Source organism: Liolophura sinensis, chromosome 7 (assembly GCF_032854445.1).
Source record: "Liolophura sinensis isolate JHLJ2023 chromosome 7, CUHK_Ljap_v2, whole genome shotgun sequence".
Classification (NCBI taxonomy): domain Eukaryota; kingdom Metazoa; phylum Mollusca; class Polyplacophora; order Chitonida; family Chitonidae; genus Liolophura; species Liolophura sinensis.
Window position 1 is genome coordinate 55,110,636 of NC_088301.1, and position 11,175 is coordinate 55,121,810.

Genomic DNA, 11,175 nt, shown 5'->3' on the forward strand with positions numbered 1-11,175 from the left:
TTACGTTCCTTACAGCGATACCGGTTGCCAAGCAGCAAGGCCCAACTGAATGTGAAATAAAAAAAAAAAACACTATAAAAGTAATGCACTGAACTAATTTGCCATGATCGGAAAAATTAAGCTTTTGCTAACACAAATAACGACGAACAGCTTTGTTCAACTGCCGAAGTACGTAGACAATGGAGAATTCAATACATTCAATCTGCATGTACAAATTGTAACAGAATTTACAAAAACAGGCGACAAAAAAAGCATGACAAAAATGAAAACTAAACTTGGTTTGAACTCCACACTACCAGATATCATATACAATGCGTCTAATACTGAAAACCACGTCTAGATCGAGTTAGGCCTTGACGATCACCGCACCTGCTTATGTATCTATATTTCAGGTTGCTCGACACATTGTGTACAATCACCCCATTGTAGAGTCCCATCTGGTTTGCCTGGGCTTAGTTCAGTTTTAAGACTGGGTGAAGACAGAGTGCATTTAGGTGACATTAAATGTTAGGAGACTATAAAGATATAAAATTTTACTCTAAATAGTCAGAAGGAATAAGCGGTGTTGTGTGTTGTTTTCTTTAAAAAGGATCCTCAGTCCAAAGCCATGGCGTACAGTTTGGCAGCTACTTTTCTCCTCCTCGGGGGAATGTAAGGTCTAGACCTGAATAGAAACTGGAAACCGCGATATTTCTTTAACGGTTAAATTTGGCCAAATAAGAGTAACATGTTTTGGGCTCGTCATGACTCAAGATACATATGTGGATAGATATTTTTCGTATTTTTCGCTATGCTTTTGGACTTATATACCTTATAGCAGGAGGGCATGGGGGAATGCCGTCGGGATTGTTGAGAATTACCCATGATGCACTGCGAACAGGGCTGGGTTTTACGTGCAAACATTGAAAAAATGTCTGTTGATAGCTATGAAGAGGAGGAAGAGTTTTTTCATTTCTCTGTTTGAGTGACAGGCGGCTGACCTTTGGGGTAGATTACCTGCAGTACATGTATGTATGTAATACACAGTAACATCCAAAGTTTATGTTAAATGCACAGGCTCACATTTCTTTTTTCTGAAGTAGGGTGGTGTCATTTTAATATTTCTAGCGAGAGAACTATAGATCCTAACATAAATTCGTTGGCATGCGTCAGAAACTACATGTTTTGGGTTACGGTATGGTGCAGGTTTCAGATCTGTAGCTTTCGTAGTTCTCGAGTTACAGGCCATTGGAATTATGTGACTGAAAAAAGTTTTTGACAGTATCTTAAGAAGTTACAAAGCTAGGTAAAATCTGAAAGCAGATTCGGAATCAGCGTTGCCAAATACACCAGAATACATGAAAACATTATCAACTTAGACACATTTTATGACGTCATAAGTTCGACCAGTGGCGTCTTTACAAAGTTTTCAAGGCATGTCCAAGATTTTTTCAAACAGCAAAAACCCATCATAATGCTGGCCGCCGTGTCACGAAACCAAATTTAGCCATCAAATAAAAACTTTTCTTTTTACAGCTCCTAAGGCTTTCAATAGGCCTGCAAAAAAACGGAAGAAAAATAATAAAAGTCCCAAAGGTTTCATTAGATGCCGCAGCACATAGTGTTTGGCCTCCTAAATATATTTTTATTTATTTATTTAATTATTTGTTTGGTGTTTTCCGTCGTACTCGGGAATATTTCAATTATACGACGGCGGCCAGCATTATGATGGGAGGAACCTGATCCGCAGGTTGCTGGCAGGCCCTCCAACGTACGGCTGGAGAGGAAGCCAGCATGAGCTGGACTTGAACTCTCCGCGACCACATTGGTGGAAGACTCCCGGGTGATTGCGTGTTAACCACCTCGATCATGGAGGCTATATATATATATATATATATATATATATATATATATATATATATATATATATATATATATATATATATATAGATATATATATATATATATACAGATAGATAGATTGATAGATAGATAGATAGATAGATAGATATAACATCGGTGGCCATTTCCATGGAAACGAGAGCAAAAATATTATTATCAATATGAAATTACAATGTAGGCCTGCCCACGGGATCACGAAGCTATTTTAGGCTAAAGTCAAAATTTCAGTCATTAAATTTGGTATTCAGTGACTCATCTCTTGTGATCAGATTGGTACAATAAAATAAAAGACTTAAAACCACCTCTATGTGGAGAGAGAGAGAGAGAGAGAGAGAGAGAGAGAGAGAGAGAAAGAGAGAGAGAGAGAGAGAGAGAGAGAGAGAGAGAGAGAGAGAGAGAGAGAGAGAGAGAGAGTAAAACTAGAGCAGGGCGACAGTGTTGGTAGCTGGCAAATGGTCATACGTAACCAATGAAATACGGCGTCTTGTCAGTTTACATCAGCGAGGGTTTTACTACAGCTGGCCATGTAAATGCTTAGTAGCAAATTACACGTCCCCAACCAACATGGTCCAAACAGTGTTGTTAATTGCAATGTATTAGACGTCACTGGTCTAGAATTAGTCAAAATGCTGTGTTGTCATCTCATTTAACAATAAAATTAAGATCATGCACAGAGACAGACTTACATTCTGATCAATTTATTCCACATAAAACACTCACCCTTCCTGCACTGTATTTTATTGGATTTTATTTATTTATTTGATTGGTGTTTTACGCCGCACTCAAGAATATTTCCCTTATACGACGACGGCTAGCATTATGTTGGGAGGAATCGGGGCAGAGCCTGAGGTATCCCACGATCATGCACTGATTGCTGGCAGCCTTTCCAACATACGTAAATGGATTTGGGTAAGTATTTTGATGATAACGTATGTCAGCAGGAAAGAAATGACAACCTTACCGCCTTGTCGGTTTGTTTTACTGTCACTGTGGGATGTGGGCCCTCATAACTGGCCTTGAATGACATATGATCGACGTTTCATTACAAGCTTTCTTGCAGTAACTAGTTCTTGTGCTATAGAAGGCAAGCAATTTGCTTTCAGTGTGACATCATTTTCCATCTCCCCTTAAACAACACTGAAAACATCTTCATAGTGTCACGAATTTAGGTCAACAGACAAATAAAAATGTTTTTAACATGTATAAAAGGATATTAGAGACCTAAATGTTTCAGTTGTAATATTTCATGTGTGTCTACTGCATGTGGAAAACGAAGTTGAAATGCTTTCTAAATGTCTCGTCTTGGGGGTCTCATCTGAGAATGTTTAAAGGTGACATCGACTGAATTGTCAATTTAATTGGGGCTTATTTGTACGTCTTTTTCCGCATATATGCCTATCGGATTTCGGTTACATCGTGTTGCAACAAAGGAGTCGAAGTGTTTCCGCAGAGCTCAGTTAACTGTGCAGTTCAATGGCGCCGTGAGAAAAAATCTGGGTGGTGATATGATTTCGGGCCTGGGACTTGGCAATCGCTTCAGAAGTAATTCCGATGTCAACAGTGATTAACGAATCTTTAGAGACGACGACCAGTAAAATCTCTAATAGTATAGAGATAGATAAAAAGTTAAACCTTTAAAACACGAGTGGAGCTCTGCACCGCTCAAAGCTAACTTACGGTATTTGCTTAGGAAGGTCTGCATCACATCGGCAAGGATCCAGACTGAATGCACGTAAGACAAATGTGGTGGAAAACACGTAACAGCCTTGTATATATGTGATGAAGAATAACACCACCTTTGCATCTTCTCTGCTTGGCATGTAACATGATGTTGGCGTTGCCAAACACTACCGGTATAGCTTAGTGGCAAGTTGCGTAGAAGCATGCAATCTAGACGTTGTTTCAGACACTCGAATGCCAATTGTCAACCTAAATAGATTTTCCAGGTCAATATACGTAAGATCAATTCTCAAGACAAAGTTCAAGCTAAACCACCACAAAAACTACAAAAATTACATGTAAAGAAAGAAATGAGGACATAGTCACGTAGAGATAAGCTATCAACAGTTTTCAGTGATGCCGGAAATGCGCAAGAATTAAATGTTTGAGGTGTGAAAGTTCTATCAAAATCGTGTACTCTATATGTTAGTTTGTAGATTGTGGCAATTTGTATCTGGGCTGCGGTTTGATTGCAACTGTTCATATATCCATCGTGTCGTTTTCATTTAACATGATGCAGATATCCCCCTTAGTTAAGCGGAATTATGAAGGCACCATTATGAAGCAGAACGATAAGGAATATGACCTGATGTCTTGGGGGTTGTATGTGGAAGATTCCTCTATCTTTGTAAGACATCTAGCAGCTGATCAGTGGCCTGCTTTATAACGTCCTGTCAAGAGCATTTAGCATGGTGACGAATGTCTTCGATGCTATCTGTTGCCATGTATGGACGATGGTGTCAGGCACAAGTTACGACTTCTTCGAATCACCCAAAACGACGTTTTTGTGCTTCTCTACAATCGAAGACTTGACATTTGTTTTATTTATTTGACAACGTTGTGCACAAAAACAGTTTCTGTTTCATATTGCTCTCCAAATTTACAACACAGGCACCAGGGTCACGAAACGGTGTTGAACTTATGTCAGGCTTCGTCTTAACTTCAAGAAAGTTTCTATGGCGACTCACTTCTATTTTAATACTAAAAGTTCTTTTAGTATTAAAGTTCTTTAACATGACAAAAATAAAAACTTAGTCCAGGAATAATTCCACACTCGGATTAAGTCTAAGACAGCTTCGTGATCTCAAGGCCTGGTGTACTACTCATAATGGCCTCTCAAGCCAAATAAAACAGAAATAGAGTTACAGAATGTCAAAGTAGAAAAATGTATAAGGCCTACACAGAACACTGGGATGATCCATGCCAGGTAATTAGTCTAGACTGATTAACCTTTCTAAGGAATTCAAGCACGTTTGTTAACAGCGAAGTTGTGCCCCGGATTTTTCACATTCCAATAGCTGAAGAGCATTATTCAACAAGCTTATGTGTAAAACATACGGCAAACAGCACGGAATTTTAACGACCCACTTCCATGGTCATTGTATGGCCGGATCTCTCATGCAAGAGAGTCATGTTAGTGTTAACCAGTCCTTAATCGAGACTGGTAGTTTTTATTCATATATGTATTATATTTGTTTGATTGATGTTTTACGCCGTACTCAAGAATATTTCATTAATACGACCACCAAGGGGAAGCCCACGAGCATCCGCTCGTAGACGACGAGCAAAAGTGATGCATGATCAAGGTGATTATCCCAAAGTCAATAAATCCTTTGCTCCAAATCCACACTGCGTAGATTTGCAATCCGTTTCCAGTACACTTACAAGATACATTGTGTTATAAACTATCCCTCACATTAAAAGTAGAGCATTGTGTAAGAATGTTTCGGGAGCGTTTTGTCAGTCAAAATTAAAATCCTTGACTTGCACAAACCACATTTGTTATAGCGGTATACAGGGAAGCTTAATTAAGGTTAAAACGAAAAGGGAAAACGCTCGAGAGTTTCCACTAAAAGTATCACCCAATATCGTTATGTGAGAGTTATTTAGCACTATCAGTTAGTCCAAATAAGGAAGGGCTAAACGTTGTCAACCAATCTTAATTATTTACATATTTTAGGTTACTCTTACCCTGTTTGGGGACCTTCAAGCCAGTCTGATAGGATCATTACGAATTTTAAGTGGACATTGTGTTTCTTTACAATCGTATTTGTGCATATGTGCTAGATGTTACATGTTTATTCGATATATAACAATTATGTTTAATAATGTTTACCAGCACTATTTGACTTCAAACACGATGAATCCATCTTGTATACATCTATTTGACAATCAATCATTTTTAAAATAAAAATTAGAAATGTTTCAAATGAAAATCCCTAGATTCAAATTAAACATGTCTACCATCTGGTTTATGAAAAATATGCACAGATATGTACTATATATAATTATTGTATAGTAAAAGGCCAGATACACCTGTCGCAAAGAGCCCCACGGTTCTCGGGTGCGAGATTTGCAGGTGCGCTGGGCTGTGTCACAGTAATCAACGGGATATTGCACTTTGGTGTCTTAAGCCTGGGTGGCGAGTTACAGTCACAGCCTTCAGAATGACGTGGACTTCTTGACGGAATGTTTGCCGGGCAATTTTCTGTTGACGGAATACACTGTGAGTGTTGACACAACCAATACCTCTTAACGGGCTGCCCCAACATTTCCCCCGGATCTCCGACTTAGTCCGAGCGTGGACTTAAGCGGCAGCAGAAGACGGGCAGCTCCGTCATGCTCGCGCTGACAGCTCCGGCAGACTGAAGGCATGTCAAGCTCATAGGACATGAGAGAAAACTAGGCCCCTCAAGCCGAAAGCCTTAACCTTTAAGCCTAAGATTGGCAAAGATATGCCAAAATATTCTGACGATTTTTTTGTCTTTCTTTTGTGTTTTTGGCCAGATATTTCAAGAGCCAACACAGCTCTGGTCAAAACTTTACTTCCCTTCTATGTTCACAACATCTCACAAACGGTATTTATTTTCAGCTTATAGCAGCTATCGATCAACTGAAAAACTATGTAATGCATTACATTCTCACACTATTTGTGTGCCTTTAGCACTATTAATATTTATTTTTTACGAGGCAAAGTTAGCAAATAAAATCTCAGGCGCAAGCTCGGTTAGAAACTTGAAAGGAAGACATGACGTTATTAAGGTCAGAGGTTACGCTCAGTACAACAATGTTCGTATGACTAAATCCTTCAACCGTCATTCACACTTCAGAATAATTCCAATACTGACTTTTATTTTCAGTGAACCAGTTTCATTTTGGAACAAAGGGATATTTGTTTTGTATATAGTGTTTTGTATATAGTGGACGCTTAGATTTGAGAAGTTTGTACGGGCCTATCCATCCTGCCATAATGGTATAATTTCAATCATCTGTCTGATTTTTTTATTGTTTATTTCATTTAAGTTCTATACATTTGATATAAATCATTAAAAAAATGTATGCCCTACACGTGTGACCAAACGACCGGAAATTTTATATGAAGCATAAATTGCTTCATTGACAGCTAACAGTACCCAAAAAAATTTTGAACTTTATCAGACTTCAGTCGCATCTGTGCGTCATATATAACTTCGCTTCTTCAGTGAATCTAATACTTAATGCTGTAAATGCGCTGTCTGGATTAACTGTGTGCATAATATCCCACTAATCCTGGCAAAATGTCTAACGTGCTTTTGAGGTACGTTTTACAGTCAAAAAGCCTCTATTGTGGTTGACGGCTCGTATACGAATGTCTGTTTCGACGTGCTAAGGTATTAGTTATAGGTATTTCATGGGCCAGTCCAAAACTGCTTTCTTGGAGGTCCACATGGGCTGGAGTGGATCTTTAAAGGGATTCCACTGTGAACCAAAGATTGCTCACATATTACGTGCTTTATCGTCACGGTTAAGAAATACTCTGGCAACTGTGAAGTACCCACATACGGAGTCGGTTGCCAAATAGACAACAATTTATATGTAACCCGTCATGCACGTAGAACCCACCGTGATCCCCAATTAAGTGGCATATTAAATTAGCCTGAATCAAATATTATAGGATTGGGATTCTTTAAGATAAATAGGCCTGTGTAGATAGCAGATTAACTGATTGTGATGTATGTGGAAGCAAAAATGGTTAGACTACCATATATGGTCATAAATTTAAGCATACACTCAAGAGTTCTGATATGTCAAAATGAAGAAAGAAGGAATTAAAATGTGATGGATAACATCGCTTATTGGGAAAAACTTTTGTGTGTAACACCTGGTATTGTAACCAGATTATATTTTACTCTCTAAATCCTACTTGGATTTCTTCGATTCTCCCAGCTATCCGAGACGCACCGATAAGCTCTTCTGGGTTTACCCAGATGGCCATGTATCGATCCCTTTATATACAACAAAAGATGGAGGGTGCGCTTTCCCCTATGGGAGCAAAAAAAAAAGCGTGATGTCACTATGGTATAGCGCTACAGAATGTAGCGTGAAACCTAAGTAACAGTGTGAAACGTTATCAGCAAATGGTTCATTTATGTGTTTAATAAACTACTTTACACGGGTTGCACAAAAATTGTATGTTTTTCCAAAACGTTCACCTGATACAAAAAGAGGAAACTGAGGCATATACGTTTCTCTATGTAAAGCAAAAAATACTCGTCTTCATATTCGATATCAGGTTGTTAAAAAATCAACTTCTCCACACTCATTGACTGCAAATTGTTGGACAGAAAGTTGTGAGGACAGCTTAATCACTTGTTAGCAGATCTCTCGCGAGTTATTTCTGGCAGCTTATTTTCCAGGCCTTCAATACACACGGTAAATATTAATCTTGAAAATCGTTTTCCATATATCGACAATCGGTAGAAAAAGACTTGTAATGGAACAAAGCAATGAATGGGGCACCTTTTTAACAGGTGAGAAGGTTCTTTCAGGTGTAGGCCTACAATCTTCAATTTATCCATTGAAGAACACTTGTTGATGAATCTTTATATACACTCTTTACACACATCCTCTGGCAGCAGTTATACCTATCTGTATGATATAACTTGAGGTAGACAAACATTAATTTAGGCCTGTAATTCATACCTTTGAAAATATTTCAGTTTAGAATCAATGAAGTGAAGTCAGAATTTGCCGCAAAACTGTTAAAAGATACTTGAAAAGCACATGGCTTCGCTCTTAATTTATCCTGTTTTATTTACCAGGGTATACTTCCCAATATCAAGCGAATTTGCATATTTTTATAAATATAAATTGTAAGACATAACCCTGGGTAAATTTGTCTTGCCATTGATTAGTATGGCGTGGCTTGAATTAAGCTTCAAACAGTCTACGTCATTGGCGCAGGATATACAGAGCAAGGTAAAAATAAATCGTTTGTAGATTGGCAATACAATTTATAGAGAAGGGAAAAGGGGAGACAAATAAAAGACTATATACAGAATCTATCTAGTTTCATATCTCTTATCTGATAAATTAAGAGCAAAAACTTGCAATAAACAACCAGTTTATACCATCGACTACTGACTGTCTGAACAACAGATCCATTAACGTGCCTTAAGTTAGGCTTAACTACGTTAAATATAGCAGCAAACCCGGTATGGTGAGTTGATGACAAACAATGTATAACAGATTAACCTATATATGCGGATAAGCCATTTAATTGGTTACAGAATATATAATACAACGCTCTAGGAATTGCATGATATAACAATATATAACCGATATACATGGTCAAAAACTCTGCATGCATGTTAGTTATATATTATTGTATCATGCAATCCCTAGAGCTTTGCGTTTCATATTATGTAACCAATTACATGGCTCGCAAATACTTGCCATAAGATTGGGACTTCACCGTTAAGATGTCATCATATATTTGTATACATGTTATGGATAAGTATGTGTGTGTGACCCTAAGAGCGGCAGATATCGTACCTTGATGTACTTGTATGCTTCTCTGGTATACATAGTCTGAATATTATAGGTGCAAATAAAAGAGTATTGTAACAGGGCTACCTTCTTTTCAGGCTATTGGCATTTAGTGTAGCAACTGTTTTACGCCGTAGGTCTGCGAAAGTATATCTAAGCTAGCATTTGAAAGTGTTTACGAAATAAATTATCAGCATAATTTATATATTCCTCGAATGTTTATATGCCTTTGAAATGAAACAAGAAATGCTAAAATTCCGCGATGATAGTATGCAATTGGACAAATAGTTAAAATCCATATGAGGATATTGCAATATGATAAGATGAAGAAAAATTATCTCTGTACTCCACCAGAGAGCCATCTGTTCAGTGCTCGTGGCCTAATTTTGTGGAAATATATATCGGAGACTTACCAGTGTAGTGTAAAAGGCTTCTGGCTTTGGATAAACGAACCATACGTTTTCCAGCTTCAGCTCTTTCTTGATAGTGTTACCCATCCTGTGCCAGGTCCAGTATAGATGTATAAGCACCCGTCTTCACGTCGTAATATCACTCCCAAAACACAAGCAGTTGGACATATAACAACTGGATTTATCGCGGCGTCTGGGAGTTACGTCACTGAGCATTATCGCGTTCTCTCGAACAGAGTGGCTTGGGAAGGAGTTACCTGAGCACGGTGGACATTGGAACAATCCGTCGAAGACGAGCGGACAGAGAGGGAGAGAGAGAAGATGTGTCCGGGGAGATCCGTTCCGTACCAGGTCTGATTCGAACAGCCAGTGTGAACCGGGCCCGATGGGCTCCCTTCGAGCTATGGAGGGGTTAAATCTCGAGAAACTAGCACAGAGGCGGGGATAAACACCTTCCCCAAAACCAGCTTAGCATCGAGCCTTTCCCGAACTTCAAACAACTCAGCTATCGATCCGTTTTGAGGATAATTTAAGGGAAAATAAAATAACGACTGTGTTCACCAACATGCGTGGTAATCTTAGCAAACCAATAAACTTCGTGTGTATACAATTGATCAACGTTCGATGTTGTGTACGATTTTATCAAGTATTACATAGACATTTAGTACACGACTCTGAGCGAATACAGTTTCTTCCCGAACATATATATATAGGTTGTCGCTAATCAGTAGGCTTTGAAGGCTGTGGCATTTGTCCTGGTCTGTAAGCAGAAGCTGCTTACTTATCACTGTTAAATAAAGAAGAAGCGATTACCACGGCTCCATGAGAATCAGGAGCTAAATGCTTTCAGAATTAGGGAAAGGTGACGCAAGTTCTCTTTCAAAACAAGGGCGCCTTGCGTAATTTACTGGATAAATTACCACTTTCTATATAGCTGTTTGTACAATAATTCATTGAGTTTGCACAGTTGTTGCAGAAGAGTATGTTTTGCTCATGAAACAATTATAATGTCCCACCTTTAATCGAATTCATATTTTATCTACACATGACATCGAATAGTTTTTACTTACTATATACCTGCCCACATATTGGAGTATAAATATACATATATTTAGAACAATAACTAGAATTATGCGGACTACATATAATAATTATGACAGATTTCATTTCGGTCTTCATTTTAGCTCCTTATATCTGACTATAGATGTTTTCTTCATGGCTGAAATAAAAACAACTTGTCACTCTGTGATGAGATACGGTGCATGTGGTTATAGCCTGCTTATTCTTTTGTCGTCCTCGGATAACCCATCCCTTGTTTAGGGCAGGTCAGCCGTGTAAGCTCTTTAACAACACGGTC